The sequence below is a fragment of the Maniola hyperantus genome, chromosome 17, assembly GCF_902806685.2.
Source record: "Maniola hyperantus chromosome 17, iAphHyp1.2, whole genome shotgun sequence".
Taxonomy (NCBI): Eukaryota; Metazoa; Arthropoda; class Insecta; order Lepidoptera; family Nymphalidae; genus Maniola; species Maniola hyperantus.
Window position 1 is genome coordinate 6,979,301 of NC_048552.1, and position 25,397 is coordinate 7,004,697.

The window sequence follows — 25,397 nt, forward strand, 5'->3', positions numbered from 1 at the left end:
AAATAGGGTTCCGTAAGATATTTGGGTTTTTCGGACACAAGGTGTAAAAAATCAACCAGAAAAGTTACTTATTTTGCGTACGCTGCCTAAACTATAAAAGATAGAACCATAAAATGTTCTAATTAATTGTAGATCTTATAAATATCTACAAAAAGTCCGCGACACACTATACCCATCTATGTCGAGTGAGGCACAGCAACCATTTTTTTATTTAAAAATCTTGAATTTTTTTTGGACTACATTTAAACGCGTTTATTTTACTCATGCTATTAATCCTTATCAAAATAAATGATTTCATCACTAAGAACAGTTTATGGAGATAATATTTGGTCTTTGAATGATTAAAATTGGACGTTTGGTTTTGAAGTTATGGCGAAATTAAAATATTACGATTTCTGCTGCACGGCCCGTTGCGAAGTGGGCGTCACCAAGGCGGGGGTGCGCGTGCGGGAGGGGAGTTTAGATCTATGAGTAAGGTATCCGCGCGGCTCTATAATATAAAAATGAATCACTAAATGTATTGCTCATCGCAAATCTCGAGAACAGCTGAACCGATTTCGCTAATACTTTTTTTATAATATTTCTTGAAGTTCGAGGATGGTTCTTACGGAGAGAAAAATTTAATTCAACCTCCCCCTCAATTTTCTAAACTCCACCCGAGCGAAGCCGGGGCAGGTCAGCTATCTATATTATATAAAGAGGTAATGTCGTTAAGTTTGTTTGTAGGGGGTAATCTTTAGAACTACTGAACCGATTTTAAAAATTCTTTCACCAGTAGAAAGCTACATTATTCCTGAGTGAGATAGGCTATACGGGATCTTTAAAAACCTAAATCTACGCGGGCGAAGCCGCGGGGATCAGCTATATTATATAAAGAGGTAATGTCGTTAAGTTTTTTTGTAGGGGGTAATCTTTAGAACTACTGAACCGATTTTAAAAATTCTTTCACCAGTAGAAAGCTACATTATTCCTGAGTGACATAGGCTATACGGGATCTTTAAAAACCTAAATCTACGCGGGCGAAGCCGCGGGGATCAGCTAGTATTATATAAAGAGGTAATGTCGTTAAGTTTTTTTGTAGGGGGTAATCTTTAGAACTACTGAACCGATTTTAAAAATTCTTTCACCAGTAGAAAGCTACATTATTCCTGAGTGACATAGGCTATACGGGATCTTTAAAAACCTAAATCTACGCGGGCGAAGCCGCGGGGATCAGCTATATTATATAATAAAGAGGTAATGTCGTTAATATTATATAAAGAGGTAATGTCGTTAAGTTTGTTTGTAGGGGGTAATCTTTAGAACTACTGAACCGATTTTAAAAATTCTTTCACCAGTAGAAAGCTACATTATTCCTGAGTGACATAGGCTATACGGGATCTTTAAAAACCTAAATCTACGCGGGCGAAGCCGCGGGGATCAGCTATATTATATAAAGAGGTAATGTCGTTAAGTTTGTTTGTAGGGGGTAATCTTTAGAACTACTGAACCGATTTTAAAAATTCTTTCACCAGTAGAAAGCTACATTATTCCTGAGTGACATAGGCTATACGGGATCTTTAAAAACCTAAATCTACGCGGGCGAAGCCGCGGGGATCAGCTAGTGTCATATAAGCTTATAGAGATTGCATGGGGATCAGTAGTGCCGCGACAGGACTGTGACAGCTGGTGACAGCACCGATGCGGCAACGCTGCTGTGTGCAGCGTGGTTTGGAATCATACCTTTTATTGTACGCATTACGACGCTATCCGGTAAATTTCTTGCTTAGTACCAAGTGTAAGAGCGTTTTCACACTATGCGACATCGATATGGGACGCTGATTGGATCTACTTAATTAAAATATAACAGTTATTTTTTTATTGCGACAGGCTTGCGCTTGAAGATATTATTATAGAAAGCAATGATGAGGTCTAGAATGGACTGCGCTTGCCTAAAACATGCTTATTCACACTTACCTTGAACTCAACTTACTTTCGACGTCCAGAAAACGAGGACGTCGAAAGGGTGTGACATTCCTAGAGGTTTCTATGCGATGCCTTAAATAATTGCAAATACTTCTAGCTTCTTTGTATTCTATGGTAGAACATCAAGTCTAAAATAATATACAAGGGATAGATCAGCGTCCTATACCGATACTAGATTGGACAATGGAAATGCTGTACGGGTTAGATTAAGTAAAGCTTTGTAATAAGACATTAAGATTGATGGCTGTCTAAATAGTGCCTAAAACACTACGAAAATTTCGATAATTCAGTTTTATTATCTTAATATAAATAAATATGAATATGTAAATAGAAAAAGTAAGATTTGATAGTGTAATTTTAATACTTACTAATTTTGTAGCTTGTATGATTACGAGAGATGGGATCAATTTCTTTATGGATTTTCAGTTCTCAAAGGAACCCTTAAATACTTCACTGGTTTACAAAATTATTTAGTACGTATATAATTTAATAGTGTAATTTATACCTACATTTAATACCTACTTAGAACTATCAAAAGACCAATAACATTTCACACAATGTAAGTAAATAATTAATGTGTTTAATTATCGATAAAGATACAATTTGTATATGACGGCTGAAGAGTTTCAGAGCCATTTTTAAGAAGAGTGACGTCAGCATTGCTGACGTAACCGTGTTCAGTATCTTCATCCATTATGAATGAAACCACAATACTCGTTTGAACTTTACTTTTATTGCAAATCTCGAGAGGTTCGAGCAGCACGACGCCGACGTCTCAAGCAATAATGAATCCTGAGACGTCGCCCGCCTGTATTTATACCAAAACATGCGTAATCAATCGCTTACAATAACAATTCGTCATCACTTTCAATTGTTCACTATGATTAATCAACTTTACAAACTCTGAGGCTATTTTAGTACTTGGTTAACAAGGTAATATTTAAATTTTGATTGACTACGATTAACTATTAACGCCTTCGCGCCGACATATATTATGTGTCTTTGTCTAGGTCTTTTACTTTTATTATTTTTAAACGAGGTGACTACTGGTCACAGAGCACGCTACGTGAAAGAGACTATTTAATTTTTTTTTAAAATAAAAGTGCTAAACAATTCTTGGCCGAAATTAGCAATTACCAACCTCATTTAGTTTAAAAGGTCTCGTCTGGCTCCTCGTCCTTTCAAAATCACTTCAGAAGTCCTCGGCTTCGCCTCAGCCTTCAAATACTCGGCCAGTAATCGCTTTATTTCAGGCCTGGAATGTAAGGTACTATTATTTTGTATCTATATAATATCAATGTATCAATATGTAATTATTATATAATATTGGCTAGTTTATCTACTTATTTATATGCACTTATGTTTCTTATAGTATATACACCACCTCCAACTATATCCGTTTGTTCAATTTTTCCCTAACGTTAAGGTTGTCTGGAAGAGATCGCTAATTAGCGATAAGACTGCCTTAATGTACCTACTTTTGAGTTTTATGGGACTGTCAAGCACGCGATAAGCTACTTGTTATATTTTGTGTAAGATAATGGTAAATTATTATTAGGTGAGTGACATAAATAGGTTGCCCTAAACCTGTCATTTGGTATGGTCCAAGATTCCGCTGATCCCAGACCTCCCTTATTTATTGAGAAACAAAATGTGTGGGACGGCAATCGGTATGAGGCGGAGGGATGCCCCACACACCGCCACGTCACCCACGCTCGTCCGCACCGGGTTAGCGCATTTTTTCCAGCTTTTACCTTGAGCCAATTTAAAGATATCAGTTGCTAAAGGCACGTGAAACATTTTTCACTTTTCTTAATGTCTGAGTGCTGATTTTTATGTATATTTCCTAAGTATCATGATGTAAAAATCACGACTCAGATTATAAGTAAGATAAACTATGTTGCGTGCTTTAAAGCGTCTGGCGAAAATTACCGCCGACCGCGACAGGAAGTGTCTGGCAGTATTGAATATTAATTTTATTACTAACAATATTTTGTAAAACATACATGAAAATCAGCAGTCAGACTTTAAAAAAAAAGACTTAATTTTTTTAAAATAGGTACTGTCAGAAGCTGGTACCTATTAAAATTGGTCCACGGCACAAGCTAGCAGATATGCGTACGTTAATAGTAGGTACACACTAACACTACTCTAAGCCACACATTTTGTTTCTCAGAAAATAAGGAACGTCCGGCGGCAATGAAATCTTGCTCTATATAGATAAAATTAATAAAAAGGCAGATTGACGAAGCTGCGGTATCAAGTTTTTCAAATTTTACACTTACATTCAGTGGCGTGTATTTTAGTGTAACTTAGTCTTTGTGTGTCTGAAATGTTCTTGCAGTATATTTAACAAAACGCCAAACAATATGTGTCACATACTACTACTGAATAGTAAATGGTCTGTAGGTAGAATCTAGACGGGTCTTCAATATAATTAATTAACTATGTTTGAAATATAAAGTAATATAAAATACAATATACCTACACAAAAACATAATGTTATAAGTAATAAATTGTAATGGTACTAAGTTATTATTGCAAACACAATACGCATATTTAATAAGTAACACCAACAAAATTATTAGTTCTTTATAAGTACAGGAAGCGACAGAAAATAATGTAAGTACATCGATCTTTAGAAGGAGATAGCGGATTTGTAGAACATTGTCTCTGTCGTTGAGACCGACAAAACGTCATATAGGTATGAGTGACAGAGACAAGGCTCTACAAAGCCGAAATATCATTCTAAAGTACATTATTTTCTGCCGCACACTGTACATTAATTACTCATTAGTAAGTTATTTTCATTTCTGTTCTTTTAATTTTTTATAGAATTTTTCTAAGCTAGATTAGGTAGGTATACATTTACACAAAGTTACATTTTCTTAGAAAATGGATATTTTTATTCATGTAGATAAACAGTTAAACGCCTAAGTTTGCGCGAAGTTTTTTGCTATACTTAGTTATAGAAAAAATCCTATTAGTAGTTCGATTGTAACACCAATTAGCATATTTAGTCGTAGATACGATTATGCCTCAAACGTTTACACACCTACCTATTGTTGAAATGATTAATTAGTAATATATTATTATTTCTTATTCTTCTAATTATTCCTTATTTTATTATTATCTTTGTCAAGGTATGAAAATGTTTCTTATCTAATAATTTTAAAAGTATGTTGTAAATTGTAAATTCCGTCGCTATGAATTACAATATTATGAACTAGATGATGCCCGCGACTTCGTCCGCGTGGATTTAGGTTTTTTTAAAATCCCGTGGGAACTCTTCAATTCTGCGGGATAAAAACTAGCCTATGTCTTTCCCCGGGATGTAAGCTAACTCTTTACCAAATTTCATCAAAATCGGTTAAACTGTTGGGCCGTGAAAAGCTAGCAGACAGACAGACAGACAGACAGACGGACAGACAGACACACTTTCGCATTTATAATATTAGTATGGAAGTATGGATTTATCAAAGCTTTGCGGATTCACATCAAGGTTTCTACTACAACATATGCAAACATTACTTTAAAAGTTTAACATAACTCACCATTAGACAGAGAGCCAGGGCGTGCCAGACCTTCGTTATTTTATAAAAGCTGAAAGTTTCTCTGCATAATTATAGTCCCCAACACAGGGAGCAACGATCAGCGACTATAAAGTTTGGATCATGGTGGCTTTGGGAGATACCAGGTAATAAAGTTGTAAATACATCTTACGTCAAAGTAAAAGTCTAATTTTTATATTATCTTCGGAATAGTACCTATTATTGCCACCACAATAAGTGTTTGCTGGCAACGCATGACGTGATCTCTAATACTGTTCCGAAGAAAACGTAACAATTAGACCTAATTCCAATAATTAGACGTTTCTAAGCTTGTTATGGGGTAGTCCATAGTTATTCTTCTTCTCATAAAGATATTTTTATATATTAGCCCACAAATGGAACTAGTATTGTATAGTTTATATCGTTGTTACTTTTGGCATAGTTTATCTATATACATTTAAATAAGTTTTGATAATAGGTACTTTTTATTATTATTTTGCTAGTCAAACTTTGCGCTGTTAAATCATTGCATAAAAAGTGAGCATATATGGCTGTATGCATTTTATTTTGGCTTGAATCCAAACATATTATAATTTTTTATTTATTTTATTATAACAATTTACTTCATTTTAGTTCGTCACCTTATGCTACCACTGAACTATAAATTAGTACTTTATTTGTAAGATGAATTGACCAAAAGTTGTTTAAGATTGATTAATATAGAAATTGTAAATATTAAATAAAAAATAAGACATTATGTAAAAAGTTGTATTTGTGAATTTTAATGTAAATATATAAATGAGGTTTCCAGTAAATTATTTTTAAATAAATAGGTTCAAATACTATGAATTGTTTTTAGTTTTATGCGAGTGGTTTACCTATCTGCGGTGCGTAAACAGAAGAAATGAAACTTTTGTGATCATTGTTAATGAAATGAAAGTGTAACTTCGATTATATGAGCTGTAGTATTTTCTAAAACGCCTTTTATTTATATTGCATCTCTAAAAAAAATGTGAATACCTAGAGATAAACCCACCTTTTTTAGGGTTCCGCCCCCAAAGGGTAAAACGGGACCCTATAACTAAGACTCCGCTGTCCATCCGTCTGTCACCAGGCTGTATCTCATGAACCGTCATAGTTAGACAGTTGAAATTTTTACAGATGATGTATTTTTGTTGCCGCAATAACAACAAATACAAAATAGAATACAATAAAAATTTGAGGGAGCTCCCATACAACAAACGTGATTTTTTTGCTAGTTTTGATAGATAGATATGGAACCCTTGGTCAGTTTTTTTGCTAACCAATATAACGTTACTTTATTTTACTGCTGAAAAACTACAGGTCTTTTATGGCTATGCATCATCATCATGATCAATCCATCGCCATCCCACTGCTAAGCGCAGGTCTCCTCTCAGAATGAGAAGGGTTTAGGCCATACTCCGCCACGCTGGCCAAGGACGGATTGGCAGACTTCAGATACCTTTGAGAATATTATGGAAATCAAACCAAATCAATCAATTTAATCAAAAACTCAGGCATGCAGGTTTTCTCATGATGTTTTCCTTCAAAGTAAAAACCAAAACGGGCAAAAAGCCGTTGAATGTTCGCACCACTGCGGTAAAGATGTTAATAACTATGATATACTTAATGATAAATTCAATGTAATAATTAATTATCATTATTATTGTTTCTTTTGCTTTTATGACATTACCTAACTTGAGTGATTCGCCAGAGCCTCCTAAACTAATAAAATTAGATTAGGCTTGATTTATTATGTTCATATTTAGTTGGACAGCCCACGTCTGTTAGAAATTCAATCCAAAGCCATTGTGACGACCAACTATTGTGTCTATGTAATTAAGGCTGACTAGTTAGAAAATATCAAGGCGTTTAGTATGCACAACATGTGGCATCAGTCGGGGCTACCCTACTCTATCAAAATTATCCGTTTTAGGGTCCCGTACCAAAATGTAAAAAAACGGAACCCTTACGGCGTGTATGTATCTATCCATCCATCACGGCTGCTTATTTTAGCCGGGTTCCAATTGTCTCCGGTCTGGTTTAATGGAAAGCTTCAGCCATGGCTAGTTTCCACCCTACTGACAAAAACGTGCCGCCAAGCGATTTAGCGTTCCGGTACGATGTCGCATAGAAACCGATAATGGTTTAATCAAACCGCCATACCACTTCAAAATTAGCCCATTCCATCTTAGAATTGCATCTTGCATCACTTAACATGAGGTGAGATCACAGTCAAGGGCTAACTATTATCCGAAAAAAAAAACAATATTCTCCCCGCTTACCCTACAAAGTTTTCATATCGAAAATCTGAAATAATTAATTAGATTGTAGTGATGATGAGGTAACTATAGGACGAAAAATAAAAAAAAGTTTGCAACTAGAATAATTTTTAAGAAATCATCACTGTGTTTATACAAAAAAACTTTGTTATTCAGTTTCAAACAAACCTATCTATTTGTTTTTGATGTCGTAGTTTTATTTAACCAAATAACTATTTGTTCGTTTTCTTTCAAGACACCTCTGTTGCGCAAGTCTGACTCATACCTGGCCAGTTTAATTGATTTCAGAAAATCATACCAAAGAAATATGGAATGAAATGAAATATTTATTAAGATTATGTCAAGAATCTACTACCTAGTATGGAAAGCAGACCTTGAGACCGTTGATGTGTCTGGTGCTTCTACAGATCTCTACATTTATGATCTTACTAACTGATGTCCGCGACTTCGTACGGATGGATTTAGGTTTTTAAAAATCCCGTAGGAACTCTTTGATTTCCCGGGATAAAAAGTAGCCTATCTCACTCTCCAGGTCTTTAGCTATTCCCATGCAAAAAGTCACGTCCATCCGTTGCTCCGTTGCGACGTGATTGAAGGACCAATAAACCAACAAACAAATACACTTTCGCATTTATAATATGGGTAGTAATGACTAAGAAAAACCCCAAGCATAGCTTGATCCCTCGCTAAGTGACTCGAAGCTTTCTCACGAGACCATGTCTCTGATCTATATGTCATCACATGCAATACACACTGTTTTGTGACATTGGTCTTCAAGCCCTGAGGAGTTTTATACGAGGAGATATCTCGAAGAAACTTAGTAGTTGCTCTTTTTTAAAAGCAAAATGTTACAATATGTAGAACTACGTAAGTAATGAAACACTATATTTCAGGCTGGCTCTGCGCAAAGCCAACCGTTTCCATGCAAGGAGCGCGTTGAAACAAATTAGCGCGAAAAAGAAAAACAAATTAGCGCGAATTTTGTTTATTAACACAGTATTTAAATTGCAATAGCAAATTGGTGTATTTGGAAAATTATGTTAAAAATTTATATTAAGTACCTACGTGTCTCATTTAAATATTTCTATGATGATGCCCGTCGCTGGATTAACTTATTTTTTAACTTTAAAATGTTTTGCAGGCTTTCTTTTCATTGCTTTGCTTTCATTTAATTTTATTTGCTAGTTTCTTTTTGTTTTCTTTAAAGGTTTGCCATTACATTGACTTTCAAAGTTAGATATAAAAAGGTGTTTTTGTCATTCGACCAAAAAACTATTTAGGTATTTATAACAAAGAAAGCCGATAGAAAAATGTACAGGTATCTACCTAAGAATTAGGAAGATATAACTTGCAGGCAAGCTATAACAAAAATCATCAATCAACCTATATTCTTGATTTTAATAAAGCATTGTTAGCGGCATTGAAACTCAAGTGCTTGGCAGATGTTACAAATACTTCCTACCATTTATTTGTTGTAGATCACTGAATATTCTACAGGAATTACTTTTCTGTAGACTCAGAGACGAAATCAAATAGAAATTAAACTTGAACGGTGTTAATAGAATTGCATTATCATTTTATCGAATTATTCCGTTAACTTCATTGAAACAGACAACAACAACAACAAAGTTAATAACAAAACGTACCGGCACATTAAACGCTTAGAGCCACGCACGGTCAACTAGTCGCCCAGCAACTCAGTCGACGGCGACCGTTAGAATCTTTAATTTATGTGGATTTTACCCTTTTTTGAAAAGTGCCATTTATTCAAAACTAATATTATAAATGCGAAAGTGTGTCTGTCTGTCTGTCTGCTAGCCTTTCACGGCCCATCCGTTCAACCGATTTTGATGAAATTTGGTAGCTTGCATCCCGAGGAAGACATAGGCACTTTTTATCCCGGAAAATCAAAGAGATTCCACGGGATTTTTGAAAACCTAAATCTACGCGGACGAAGTCGCGGGCATCATCTAGTTCAAAATAATACACTTACATTGTGCACTTTTTGATTGTCACATGTTGGATTCGTAAGACAATACTTAATTGGTGATAATTAATTACGTAGACTTAACACTAAAGCTCCAAACGCGTCCACGTCTGAGTCTAATCCTAAGTTGATCATAACTTTTTGAACTTTATTAGCCGACAGCTCCAATTCCCTGTACATTTGAGGGTTACAGCTTAGGTATACCTAGGTGTTTTATTCATCGTAAGGAATCTATCGACGCAGACGCACAGATTGTTCTATAATACCATATTCTTTCAAAATTGCCTGTGCCGGAAATCAAACCCAGGACCTCCCTTTAGAAGAATCACGAGCTGCTCTCACTCTTACAGCGCTCACTAATGCATCATGGAGATTTCATGAATAAACAATTTTAAAACACAAAATAAACTCTATAACCTTTATTATAGCACGATCGGATTAAAAGCAAGCGAAGTAAGCGAAGATCAGAAGCAAATATTTAAAGTAGAATTTTACACTAAGAAAGAACTTTACTCTCATCCTTCAATCCAGTTCTGCAGATTCTGTTTACCAATAGTTCGAAAACTACCTCCGAAGCTATAACGCAACTAACCGTTAAATTTTCACGTAATTCTCTTAAATAGCAGGTGTTCTTGCAGTTTTATTATTATTTTATTGTTATGAAAGAGTTAGATTAGCAGTTAATAAAAAAGGAAATGGTATAGTTAGAGTGAGTTTAATTAAACACCAGCAATTTATTCATTTGATATTTTTATCCAATCCAATCAAAACGATTGCCCCGTTCATTGCCACTCGTTGCATGAACGGGGCAATCGTTTTGACTGGACTGGCGAATCTGTACTGTAAAGTACTGCGTCAAAATTTGATAAGTTGCTTCAAAAACAGTTCGGCAATATCAAGTCCAGCGTGCTTGTAAAGTCAGTAACAATAATATTAGATACAGCATCTTTCGCACAGGGGATGTCTTTGTGATTCAGTTGCAAAAAACAACATTTTGGCAGTCTATCTCTTGTGACCGTGCGGCCATGACGCGTAGTGTCAACTGTCCTCAGTTACAATACGACTTATATATATATATACATACCATTCCTAGCTAATACAAGATAAAATCATTTAAAGTTAAGTTATAAACTTTGGTGTTTGTTTTACTGGAAAATATACAGTGAGTACTTTTATGATTTTTATTTTCTAAAGTACTTATAATGGTGTAAATAAAACTAACTACTTTATAGATTTTAAATAATAATACGAACTGTATTTAAAGTTGTATATTTTGATCGTGTTTACTTGTTATAATCTTTTTAGATAATGTCAAAATAAAATTAAGTACTTATAAGTGACGCAACATAACACAAACAATTAAAACCCATCCTAACCTAAGGAGGCGTTAGTACTTAAACTAATATTAAGTTTTTCCCTTATATATTATATATTATATGATATTTTCCGCAAAAATGTTAATCACAATTTAATAAGTATGACGTAAGATTTGATTTACTTTAGAAAGCGGTGTCGTAAAATCGGTATTGTCTATTTAAAAAAATATTATTTAAATCACGTTGGTAGGTGCCTACCCTTGCCTACAAGTATAAAGATCTGCAAAACTTATATTTTGAATCACGACGGAAGGACATACTTAGAAGAGTTATTAATCATAAGATTAGTTTGGCCATGAAATCTACATGTATAAAGAATAAAGGACAAAGAATAATAGTTTATTACTCGACTCAGAGCTAACTTAATATTTTAGACAGATTTCCAATAAAAAAAAACCTCCAAAATATTTCTCAGTTAGCTACTTTGCGATTAAAACTTGGCCCTCAGATTGTTATCCATTTACTTACTGTATACTTGAAAATAGCTTAAAATTAATAAACAAGGAAAGAAAGATACTCGTGGTGTATATCTTAATTATTTAAACAGCCGCAACACAATATTACAATGTCATGTGACCTTGGCCATAATAATAAATAATCGTATAAACTGGTCGAGTTTTAAACTGGCTCTGCTGGATTTCAGTCAAGTTTATCTGTTTCGAAGAGCAGCCATGATTGCCAAATATTAAATAAGCGAAACCTTATCGCAAAATATTTAGTGGGGTTAATGAACTTTGTCATGAAATATCTAATATTTTTCGACATCGGAATTCTTAGCCAATGGTTGGGCATTGATCCTAGCCGTAGCGCCAACATTTTTAGAGTCCGATTTATATGCAGGTTTATACCGGAATACAAAATCAAGGAATACAAAAACACGTTGCAAAAGAATTATATTTTGCCTCATTACCGTTGAAATATCTATAATAAATTTTGCAGGTATTTCTTCTGATGCGTTTCACTGATTTATCTCTCTCAGTCAATCATCCGTGGTTAAACACTCGTGCTTTGAGTTTTATTAACTATCTGGCCCACCCCGGCTTCGCTCGGTAGGAATTTAGAAAATCGAGGTGGGGTTGAATTTCCATAAATCCTGAAACACGTATTTCTTCATTTGTAACCAAAAACCCAAATACCAATTTTTATGCAAATAACTTGAAAAGTGACAGACTTTCATACAAACCTCCATCCCCCATTTAACCCACTTGGGGGTTGAATTTCGAACAATTATTTCTAGTTGGATACCTACTCATTACAAAGAACATACACTCAAATTTCATGTATCTAGGACCAGTGGTTTAGGTTGTGTCTTGATATATACCTACTTAAGTCAGTCAGTCAGTCAGGACTTTGAATTGACTCACTTATTCGTGAGTCTGCCGCGAGTTAATCGCAACGTGCCGATAATTATCGGTTCGTGGAAGTGGCGTACAAATCAGAACAATGAACTAACACATAATGATTGAGAGGGTCAGGTACAAAGTGCGATGGCAGCTCACCGTAACGGCAGGTCAGGAAGTCATATTAAACGGATAATACAAGGAACACGTCACACTGTTGAGCGCAATCATGGCAATCCGGTGTAACTAAATCATCGACATAGGAATACACCTACGAAGTATTACTTAGAAATTCTTTGAACTAAATAGTTAAACCAGTATCTTTTTAACATCGATGCTTTTTATCAAACGTCAAAACACGCGCTTAGTAGGTAGCTTCTATGAAATACTGGCATGTGACGTCACAATGATTTGACGTGCTTTTTTAGTACAATCGATAATTTAAAATGGTTATTACACTAAAATGGCTGAGTGAATCTGAACTTGTAGGAAAATACAATATAAAGTAGTTGATTTGATATTATGACAAAATACATTTTGCATTTTTAAGAATAAACCGATTGCTTACTATTAGGTATAAAAAATTTAAATAACAAAGATAAGTCACAGCACAGTGTGGTATAATGCATCTTAATGTGGGAGTATTATTTTTCTAGTCAGCCATTATATTATTTTGCTATTTATAGATCCAAACTTCTAATCAGATTCAATATTATTCCATAATCTAAATAATAATTAGCAGTAGGTAGGTATAGCTTTCCCAGTAGAATATAATTAGATAGGTAGTTAACTAGGCGCGCTTGATTAAACTCCCTGTAGACATGTATGACGAAACGGCTTTACTCACGTATTTCGTCGACGTGAGCCTCGTCGTCGTTATTCGGCGACGTTGGGTTCGAAACTAGTCGGGCTAACGTCGACGAAATACGTGAGTAAAACCGTTTCGTCATACATACATGTACCTATAATGGAAATCACTCACGATAGTCTAAACGCTAAAATAAACTAAAGCTAGCAGACAGATAGACAGACACACTTTTGCATTTGTAATATGTCTGTTTGTCAGTCGGCATGTTACTTACCTTTTCGAGACCGATAACCGATTTCGATAAAAACAGAGATTGTACGCCGGAAATGGATACAAGTGATTTTTATCCCAGGTAATCAAAGCGCTTCGGGAGTAAAGTTCCAGTTAGTTAAAGTGGTTAGTTATTTTTTATACCTATTTGAAACATTTCACTGAGCGTACCGTGAAATTAAAATTGACACATATAGTGGTCGCAGTGTTGTCACTATGTTAATAAATCTTTTATCATCAACATTCATTATGTTAATAGTTCTTTTATCATTAACATTTATGTGCTGAGTACGCTCACATGATGGTCACAACTCACAGCTGCTATCAGTGCCAGAATGACGAAAATCAAATTGCTTAAAAAACGGGTCAGGTCCAACGTACTTGTATTAGTAGAGGTCAGTGGTAGAAACCGTGACATAATTCAAAAAAGCAATAATTAAATAATGTTTAAATACGTATAACGTAAAAGTATCATTCCACATTACAAAAACATTTTTAATAACGCAACCCTGGCTTGGATGTAACGACAATTTATATGAGATAATTATGCATTAAAGTTTTTCTTCATTTTTTTACTGTTTATTATAATAACTAGCTTATGCTCGCGACTTCGTCCGCGTGGACTACACAAATTTCAAACCCCTTTTTCACCCCCTAAGGAGTTGAATTTTCAAAAATCCTTTCTTAGCGGATGCCTACGTCATAATAGCTATCTGCATGCCAAATTTCAGCCCGATCCGTCCAGTAGTTTGAGCTGTGCGTTGATAGATCAGTCAGTCAGTCAGTCAGTCAGTCACCTTTTCCTTTTATATATTTAGATAACTCAGATACTTAGCAATCTCGCCGGCTTTCCCCGTGATTAAATTTTTGTTTTGCAATTTGTTGTTGCTTACTTATTTTGCGCGCACTATAGATATATGTACGCCTACAGTATTTTGTCTAAAATCTATTTAACCATAGGCACTATAATTAATAACGATTAGCAAGCTGATGTGGCAATGGGCAGGTCATGTCTGTCGCAGAACCGATGGCCGATGGGGCAGACGTGTTCTGGAGTGGAGACCGCGTACCGGTAAGCGCAGTGTGGGACGACCTCCAGCCCGCTGGACCGATGACCTGGAGAAGGTGGTGGGGAGCGGATGGATGAGGAAGGCGGAGGACCGTGTTTGGTGGCGTGCTTTTGGAAAGGCCTATGTCCAGCAGTGGACGCAAACAGGCTGATGGATTGGATTGGATTGGACTATAAAATCTTCATCACCAGCATTCCTTTATCGTCACTTATTGTGTTTTTAACGATTAATATTTTTTTAATCATGTCTTTCATACCAGTAACTCCACCTTACCAAGACGATAAAGTTTTAATTTGCTTTGCAAATCTGGCTTTCAGAGTTTTGGACCTCTTATTACGTCTTCTAACAATAAAGACACAGTAGTATATAATGTACCTACATCTAAATATGACGGTAGAGAATGAGGACTCCCGAGAGGGTTATGTAGTCAACGATGTGCTCTAGTTCGTTAACATAGCTTTGTGGCTTTGTTAGCCTAATTACAAAGTTCATAATACACCGTTTGGAAATACGGACTTATTGAACTCTGCTAAGATTTAAATGCAGGACTTTCTGTGCGATAGATCAATTTCAATTTCTTTATTGTGTTTAAAAAATCATTTATGAAATACTTAGTAGCACTTTTCTAATAAAATGGTTTTCAATATTTTGTTGAATTTTCTTTTTCTATGTTTCGTTTGTTGTCTGGGAAATTATTATATACTAAATGATGCCCACGACTTCGTCCACGTGGATTCAGCTTTTTAAAAATCCCGTGGGAACTCTTTGATTTTCTGGGATAAATGCCTATGTCCTTCCCCGGGATGCAAGCTATCTCCGTACCAAATTGCCTTAAAATCGGTTAAATGGATGGGCCGTGAAAAGCTAGCAGACAGACAGACACACTTTCATAAAAAAATATCATCACAATACTATCCGACAAAAACCAGAGTGGACCGACTAGTCTTTACAATTTTAAAAGGATTAGAAATAGGTAGTGCCTACTAATCTGTATCATGATGTAAAACAAAAACATTGAAACCCCTCCGCAATGCTAAAATACCCGTGTATAAAATATAAAAAGTCAGGCTGACATACATAAATGTAAAAGCCTGTTAATAAAAGATAAAAAAAAATAAAAAAAAAAATATAAAAAGTCGTGGGTAACGTATTTTAATTAAAACAAGAATGAATTATATTTTTCAAGAACCCGTAACGTTTTTCCGACGAAATTATAAATAGCAGATGGAAAGGAGTCAGAACCAGGCTCCTCTGTTACTCGTAATTAAGTCACACAGCTGGTTCCGCTCTTAACTAAAATTAACTTCTGTGCTTCGTTTTGAAACTTTACGTAACAGTACTTTGATGTTACAATAAAGTGACACAACTCTTATCTTTACTTTTTCAACAAAATCAGTATGGCAGAATGTTACATATACCCATAAAAAAGTCTATGAATTTTTTTTTGGTTATCGTATCGAGTGAGATATCAAATGAAAGAGGAGAAAATTCTGAGTTCATAAATATAAACATAGTACAATATTAAAATACACTGAACGACAGAAACCACAATCTTCCTATATTCAACTAGCGCTATGTATTGGCAGTTCTCGGGTTGTAGTCGGGATTTAGTGCTGTTTAACTTTATCTTGTTTTATATTAATAAATTTTTATAAGAATTCAAAATACACGGCAAATTTTTATCTTACTAATTTGTATGTTTGGATATTTTGTTACTCCTTTACGCCACATTGACAGATCCGATAGGCTGTGAAACAGCGATAGCTTTTACCCAAAATCAACATAATATGGGCACATTCTAATCCGGAAAATCAAAGAGCTCTCGCGAAATTTTTTAAACCTAAATCCACGCTATTACCGCTTAGCAGCCTAGTGGTTGAAACGTCCGCCTTCTTTTCGGGAGGTCGGGGTATTCGATCCCGGGCACCACTAACTTTTCAAAGTTTTGTGCGTTTCTAAAACAATTAAATATCACTTGTTTTAAAGGTGAAGGAAAACACGAGAAAACTTACATGCCTGAGAGTTCTCCATGACCTCAAAGGTGTGGGAAGTCAGCCAATCCGCATTGGGCTAGCGTGGCAAACTATGGCCTTAATCCCTTCTCACTTTGAGAGGAGACCCGTGCTCAGTAGTGGGCCGGTATCGGGTTGATCATGATCTGTTATCTATGATCATGATCGAAATCCACGCGGATGAAAATATAGAATATAATAGAATCTATATATATATAAAAAAAATAAAAACCGACTTCGATACACAAACACTAAAAATTTAAAAATAATTTAATTTATTACCGAATATATTATATATACAAGAGTTAATATAGTTCCATAATAATACTTTTTGGTGCCGGTGCCAATTAGCTTTAACTGCGCGAATCGTCTAGACTTCATATTTTTATGAGACTCCACAATGGCACCTCATTGGCATCGACCCCAAAAAATATTATTATGGAACTATATTAACTCTTGTATATAATATTCGGTAATAAATTAAATTATTTTTCAATTTTTAGTGTTTGTGTATCGAAGTCGGTTTTTATTTTTTTTGTAAAAAAATTTTATTTCACAATTTTTAGTGGTCCCATGGAATTATGCTATGACTGGTTAAAAATCTACTGTTTACTAAGCTATTACACTGATCGCGAGCAATTTACTCTTATCCGTCCGTTATCTTCACCAAATTTAAATGGGACCAACTTTGAAGTATACCCTTTCAAACAAAAAAAGAATTTTCAAAATCGGTCCAGGCGTCTTCGAGTAATCGGGGAACATACATAAAAAAAAAAAAGATTCCGACGAATTGAGAACCTCCTCCTTTTTTTGAAGTCGGTTAAAAAGGAAAAGGTGACTGACTGACTGACTGACTGACTGACTGATCTATCAACGCACAGCTCAAACTACTGGACGGATCACGCTAAAAGTCGGCATGCAGATAGCTATTATAACGTAGGCGTCCGCTAAGTAAGGATTTTTCATAATTCAACCCCTAAAGGGGTAAAATAGGGGTTTGAAGTTTGTATGAAACTCTGTCAGTTTTGAACTAATCTATATATATAAAAGGAAAAAGTGACTGACTGACTGACTGACTGATCTATCAACATGATCACAAAATGCCATTTGTTTCCTGTAGGCCACGCGGGCGAAGCCGCGGGCAGAAGCTAGTAGAATATATTTTTATTCAAGTAAACCTTTACAAATGCTTTTGAATCGTCAACTAGTTTAATTTACCACTGGTTCGGAATGCCAGACCTACCGAGTTCCTACCGAGAAGAACCGCAAGAAATTCGCAGGCATCATCTATTTATTTATATTTTAAAAACTCAAAGTCAGAGATACTTGACTAATGAATTTGAATTACTCGTACATCGTTAAAATATTTTAGTAGGTATACAATATACATACATAATTTAATTGTGATTCCATTTGTTATTCTACGTGAAAAAATATCTCTTTGACGAATTTTTGTCGCTACATGCCGTGGGAAATGTGTGGAAACACTCGTTAGAGATGAATCTCAAAAGTAAGTATCTTTTTAGACGTTGGAAAAAACATGTAAACAATGTCCTATATTCCTTTATTTAAGTAGAAAATTATTCGTAAAGCAACATAATAATTATTATTGGCAGTTATGTAAAATTGAAATGTCAAGATGTTTGAAATGAATACCTGAAAATTCGTTATAGTTAACCGACAGTGGATTACATTACAGTGGATTTTCTATTAAGTGTCTCATTTCCTGTCTATTTTTAACAGACTTCCAAAACGGAAGCCAAATTCGTCAATTTTTTCGTTAATTTCTTCCTTCCATTCTGAGCTTGCATTTCGTGGAGCTAAATTTTGTCCCGGAAAATCACAAAGTTCCCACAAAATTTTTAAAAACCTAAATCCAGGTTGCGGGCATCATCCATTCGGTACAGAGATAGTTTGTATCATATAGGCTACTTTTTATCTTGGAAATCAAAGCGTTTCCACGGGACTTAAAAAAACTAAATTCACGCAAACGATATCGTGGGCATCGGCTAGTTATACATATTCGAACCAAAGATGAAAATTTGATTACGAATATTAAACGGTTTCTGGTTAGATCTCAAGAAAGTTTGAAATACGAGTAGGTATATTAACAACTGAAATATATTAACAAATCTCCTTTTCCGCAAACAGGGAAAGTGTTACTTTGTACCTTTGGCATTTTGGCCTTTCAAAGGAAGGCAATAAACCCTTTACAAATAAATGCTATGCCTCGACAGTTCTGCTAAATTACTCAATGTCTGCGTTCGGAAATTCAATTTGAGGCCCATCTTCGCCGCAACAAGCACATCATTGAGCTGTGGAAATAGTTTATCTCATTTTAGCTCTAGTAATAGTGTTATTGTAGTATTGATAAAAAACTGATGTATAATGCATACATTTTGAGAATGCACTCGCCATATTATTTGCTCTGTGAGTCAACTGTCATATCAAAATTATGGTTTACATACCCTTAGATTAAGTACCTACTAAAATCTCTACTCCCTCTATAACCTTTCGCATTGCCAATCGGGAATTACCTCGATATATGGAATAGTAATACAGGTATTTTTAAAACTTGTTAACAAGTTACGATGATTAGATATGGTTATCTTTCTAAATATATAAAAGGAAAAGGTGACTGACTGACTGACTGACTGACTGACTGACTGACTGACTGATCTATCAACGCACAGCTCAAACTACTGGATGGATCGGGCTGAAATTTGGTATGCAGATAGCTATTATGACGTAGGCATCCGCTAAGAAAGGATTTTTGAAAATTCAACCCCTAAGGGGGTGAAATAGAGGTTTGAAATTTGTGTAGTCCACGCGGACGAAGTCGCGGGCATAAGCTAGTTATATACAAGTGTTTGGACCAACGCCGTTCCAAACATGTAATTATTCAAATTTTTAACAATTCACATACAAATTTAAAGGATGGTTAAGAAAAAATCTTAATTATAGATAAATGATTTGCAACGAATCGGTTAAAATCTTAAAATACATACCTACAATCAATGATTTATTATGTCAAGCAATTAAAAAGTTTTAAAAAAAACCCCGACTGCGGATTGCACTGCATTTTTTCAGTCCACGCATTAAAGCACATGAAATCCGCCATGTTATATTCAAAATATATTATTGTATACATTTTCGTACTGGTCTTTTAAAATCCTTCAATATAATACCCCACTCGAGGATCTTGAAGAAAACAATGATTTTCAGCGGTAATCATCAGTACTTTCACCTGTCCTCGTTTTTGCCAGCCTTCTAGTTACATTCTGTATATAAAATTCAAAGTACTGACTGACTTATACATCAACGCACAGCTTAAACCGCTGGTCCTAGATACATGAAATTTGGAGGGTGTGCTCTTTGTAAACAGTAGGTACTAGGTATTCACTAAGAAATGATTTTTGAAAATTCCGCCGCTAAGTGAGTTTAATGGAACTTTGAAATTTATGTAGTTCACGCGGACGAAGTCGCGAGCATAATGCTACTATAAATACATATACCTAATAATATTATGTTTGAAACCGGTATCAATTTTTTTTAAATTCCTAACAATACAGATAGTATAATAATAGAATTAAAATACCTGGGTATACCATTGTTTATATTTGCAAGATATTTTTGATGTATTCATAGAAAATACTTTATATTTTCTACACGTACCTATAACTTATACATATTGCACTTTTGACACGTTCTGACACCATATTTTTCTGCATACACGCGTTCAATTTCCTTGCTCTCCGTGACATAGGAGAAATGCGAGAATCTTCATTTTGCATCTTGGAAGTTTTGCATATAAAACGTAAATTTTTGAGTTAATAAAAATAGTTTTTTTCTTTTTTTTATTCAAATACAAGTTACGTGGTGGTAAGTGATGATGCAGTCTAAGATGGAAGAGGGCTAACCTGGAAAGGGTATGGCAGTTTTTATTACCTAAACCCCTTTGGTTTCTACAGGTTACAGCATCGTACCGGAACGCTAAATCGATTGGCAGCACAGCTTTGCCGGAAGTAGCTACGGCCGAAACCTTCCACCAACCCAGACCAGAAATTTAGAAATCATAAAATTCCAAAACCCTGCCAGGAATCGTACCCGGGACCTCCAACTAATTAGACCACAGTGCTTACCACTGCGCCAGGGAGGTCGTCAAAATATGTATATTTACAGTGCATAGATAGGTAACAGGGATTTATAATAATATTAGAATGTATACAACGTGGGTATCTATACTCTATCCGCGGAAAGAAGATAGTATAGCACTCTTTTTGTTACGTAATCCTACACGTGATAGAGGCAAAACTCTCAGTACTCGTTAAAACATTCAAAATTAAATTAGAAAATGTTTCATTTACGACTGGTTGGTGTCTCAAAATGGCTAGCGCCTGCTGAGATTTTTGCTTTTATAATTATTAAAGCACTAGCTTATGCTTGCGACTTCGTCCCCGTGGACTACATAAATTTCAAACCCCTATTTCAATCCCTTAGGGGTTGAATTTTCAAAAATCCTTTCTTAACGGATGCCTACGTCATAATAGCTATCTGCATGCCAAATTTCACCCCGATCCGTCCAGTAGTTTGAGCTGTGCGTTGATAGATCAGTCAGTCAGTCAGTCAGTCAGTCAGTCAGTCAGTGAGTCAGTCAGTCAGTCACCTATTCCTTTTATATATTTAGATTACGTTACAGAAAGAGCGCTATACTTACTTCTTTCCCAGGATAGGGTACAACTAGTGAAGTCATTGTGGTGATATATTTTCATCCCAGTGGATCAGAGTGGATTTCAGGATTGTGGTCACGTCGTCGAGACTGTGTTGTTACGAGATGTCAATTTTAAACTGTCACGGGCAGAACCTATCTCAACAGCTTTGTTCTTTTTTAGGGTTCCATACCTCAAAAGGAAAAACGGAACCAAAGTGATCCTATAAGGATCACTTTGTTGTCTGTCTGTCTGTCTGTATGTCTGTATGTCTATCTGTCGGTCTGTCAAGAAACCTACAGGGTACTTCCCGTTGACCTAGAATCATGAAATTTGGCAGGTAGGTATCTTCTAATCTAATCTTGTAGCAGACATTCGGGAAAAAATCTGAAAAACGTGAATTTGTGGTTACAACACACAAAAAAAATTAAATTGTGGTCATGAACTAACAATTAGTATTTTCAAATTTCGAAGTAATAACTATATCAAGTGGGGTATCGTATAAAAGGTCTTTATCAGTGCATTCTAAAACAGATTTTTATTTATTTTTATGTATCATAGTTTTTGAATTATCGTGCAAAATGTCAAGAAAATACGACTGTAGTACGGAACTCTCATTGCGCGAGCCTGACTCGCACTTGGCCGGTTTTTATGTTATGTAACCACAAATTCACTATATGTAAGGGTGGTAGCCATGATAACCTTTCCTCACAAAAAAAGGTCATTATGAGACTTACCCACGTAGCTCGTTGATATGAATTAAGTATAATACGGTATTTGACAACTAGTCAAATCAGTAACTTTTTATCAATAGTCAAAACGCGCGCTTAGTACCTATGCAATATTCTATGTAATACTAGAATGTGACGTCACATCATAATGACGTACTTTTTTAGTTTAATCGATAATTTATAATGGTTATTACACTTGAAACTAACAAAGGACGTGGTTTTTACGTATTTTGGAAGACCCTCTATTTAATACTGAGAAATAATTTGTCTTTTATATTATAGTCAAATACCCAATTAAGTAGTTTGCACTGATGAATAAATGAATAAATAAAATATGTTTTATTGTACACAAAAAACAAAACAAAGTAAGTAGGTAAGTACAAAAACAACAAACAGAAATAAAGGTACGTTAGTGATGTTGATGAAAGTCATAACTTGTATCAGTAGGTACATGGTAGTAATAATAATGTTTATGATTGACACTTACTTCGTCGAAGTATTAAGTTAATGTCACTCTCTCTCATAAGAAACTGAAATTATTTTTGCTCTTCAACTTCCAAATAGGAAACTAAGAAAGAGACTAATTGGAACCCACATACACACTAATATTGTAGTATTTATTACCTCACATGCCTGTACTGCTGAATTAATCTCTACAAAAATTGTCGCAGCATCCTGGGGAAGGACAAAGGATTCTTTTTATACCCAAAATCAAAGAGTTCCCACTAGATTTTAAAAAACACCTTAATCCACTCGGATAAGTCGCGGACATTACAACAGTTGATAACTATTATAAAAACCGGCCAAGTGCGAGTCAGGCTCGCGCAATGAGGGTTCCGTACTACAGTCGTATTTTTTAGACATTTTGCACGATAATTCAAAAACTATGATGCATAAAAATAAATAAAAATCTGTTTTAGAATTTACAGGTGAAGACCTTTCATATGATATCCCACTTGATATAGTCACTCACTTCGAAAGTAGAAAATACTAATTATTAGTTCATGACCACAATTTTTTTTTTGTGTAAGTTAACCCTAAATTCACGGTTTTTAGATTTTTCCCCACATGTCAGCTATAAGATCTACCTACCTGCTAAATTTCATGATTCTAGGTCAACGGAAAGTACCCTGTAGGTTTCTTGACAGACAGACGGACAGACAGACAGACAGACAGACAGACAGACAGACAGACAGACAGACAGACAGACAGACAAACAGACAGACAGACAGACAACAAAGTGATCCTATAAGGGTTCCGTTTTTCTTTTTGAGGTACGGAACCCTAAAAACCAAGTCAAGTGCGAAGTTTAAGGTTAGATTAACTGGTTACTATACCCACTTAACTCAATACTTACCAGAAATCACACGTACACAAGCTGCAACAGGTTACTTACATACTAGAAAAGAATAAATTATAATATCAATTTAACCTATTCGAATAATTTAATTTTAATATTTTAACTTTTTATTTTTAACTACGTTATATTAAATGTTACCATATTTCACATGGTAATATTATACTATAACATAATATTACTTAAATGTTTAATTATTAAGATATTTCAAATTGTTTTTTGTGCCTATTTATATTTTATATAATAAATTGTACTTTATCGTATGCAGCAAGCCTTTAAAATTATATTGCATTCAAGACTTCTTTGCGTCTCATTTGCTACGCTTTGCCAACGCGAAATACACCACACAGCGTCACATAATTTATCGCATTAACTGTATTTGGGCTGCACATTGATTTATCAACCCAATTGATTTAATCCGGTTTTGTCATTGAGCCCGGATACAAATTCACCTTGGTATAATCTGAATATCTCTAGATTTAACATCCGCAAAGTGATTCGATCTTTATTCGGCAATGGTTATCACGCATTAGATCACATACGAATAGGTACAACAGGGACAGTAAATAAAACAGTCACCTTGAATATCTAAACTCATGCATTTAGCAAAACATCTTTTTTGCTCCATTACCGTTTTGTATGTTTCTAGGTATATTTGGGGAATTAGTGGAACGGAATTTTATTTATAATGACAGTATTCTAATCGTTTTGATTGTTTTGTTTTTATTTTAAACTGGCTGTTTCCCGCGTCATTTGCATAGAGTTTTTCGCGGGACCACTAGATGGAGATATTCCTGTGTTCATTAAAAAAAACCGGCCAAGCGCGGATAAATCGCGGACATTACAACAGTTGATAACTATTATAAAAACCGGCCAAGTGCGAGTCAGGCTCGCGCAATGAGGGTTCCGTACTACAGTCGTATTTTTTCGACATTTTGCACAATAAATCAAAAACTACAATGCATAAAAATAAATAAAAATCTGTTTTAAAATGTACAGACAGGTAAAGTCCTTTTATAAGATACCCCACATGGTATATTAATCTTACTTTGAAAGTTGAAAATACTAATTATTTGTTCATGAATAATTAGTATTTTCAACACACACACATGTTTGTGTTTGTTTCACACATGTTTTTTTGTGATGTAACCAAAAGTTCATGTTTTCGGACTTTTCCACTTACGTATGCTATAAGACCTACCTACCTGCCAAAATTTTCAGATTCGAGGTCAACAGGAAGTACCCTATAGGTTTCTTGACAGACAGACAGCCAACAAAGTGATCCTGGGTTACGTTATTCCTTTTGAGGTACGGAACCCTTAAAACGTCTTCGAGATGCAATATGATATCAAGCTCAGAGGTTGATCTGTGCAGAAATACTAGAAAGTATCATTTTAAAGTAGAAATACTAGAAAGCATCATTTCAACGAGTATACCTATAATCTTAACGGTACTGGTTAGTGAGATATTCACTTGGACTTGGTTGGCGAACCAACAGTGCTACCACGACCGAAAGATGCACTTTTACGTCGGTCGAGTTGAATTTATAATATAGGCCTCGTTGCTCAATGACTTCTCTTGGCTTTCTATGGCTTGAGTTAGGATTCCGGGCCTATCAGACAAGAAACCAATCAAGAAATGTATCAAGAGAGTCATCGCTGATTTTCAGTAGGCGTAGATACTTACATAATATCATAATTGAAGGTTTCAATAAACGAATCAAAAGTAAAGAAAAGTGCAAGTGGGTTGAGTAACAGACGTAGTTCATGAAGAAATGTCAATGAGCAGGGCACTATTCTAAGAACCAATAGACAAGTCCGAACAATAGCGAAGTATTTAACGAAGTCAGTTACGACTTACAAGTTTTCTTTTTAAAGAATATTAGCCATTTTAAATGACTAATATCTAATAGTATGCT

General features: G+C 35.0%; 1 protein-coding gene across 2 annotated transcripts in view; it reads left to right on the plus strand.

The window, feature by feature from the left end:
* Positions 1 to 10,833: 10,833 nt before the first annotated feature.
* CrzR (corazonin receptor) overlaps positions 10,834 to 25,397 on the plus strand; it is a 65,604-nt gene continuing 51,040 nt past the window's right edge. Inside the window, exon 1 of one of the 2 annotated variants that reach the window (XM_069504305.1) lies at positions 10,834 to 10,968. The gene's annotated coding sequence lies outside the window, so the exon portion shown is untranslated. Of the gene's footprint in view, positions 10,969 to 14,589; positions 14,673 to 25,397 lie in introns of those variants that run through there. The other variant, XM_069504307.1, reaches the window with a different exon arrangement.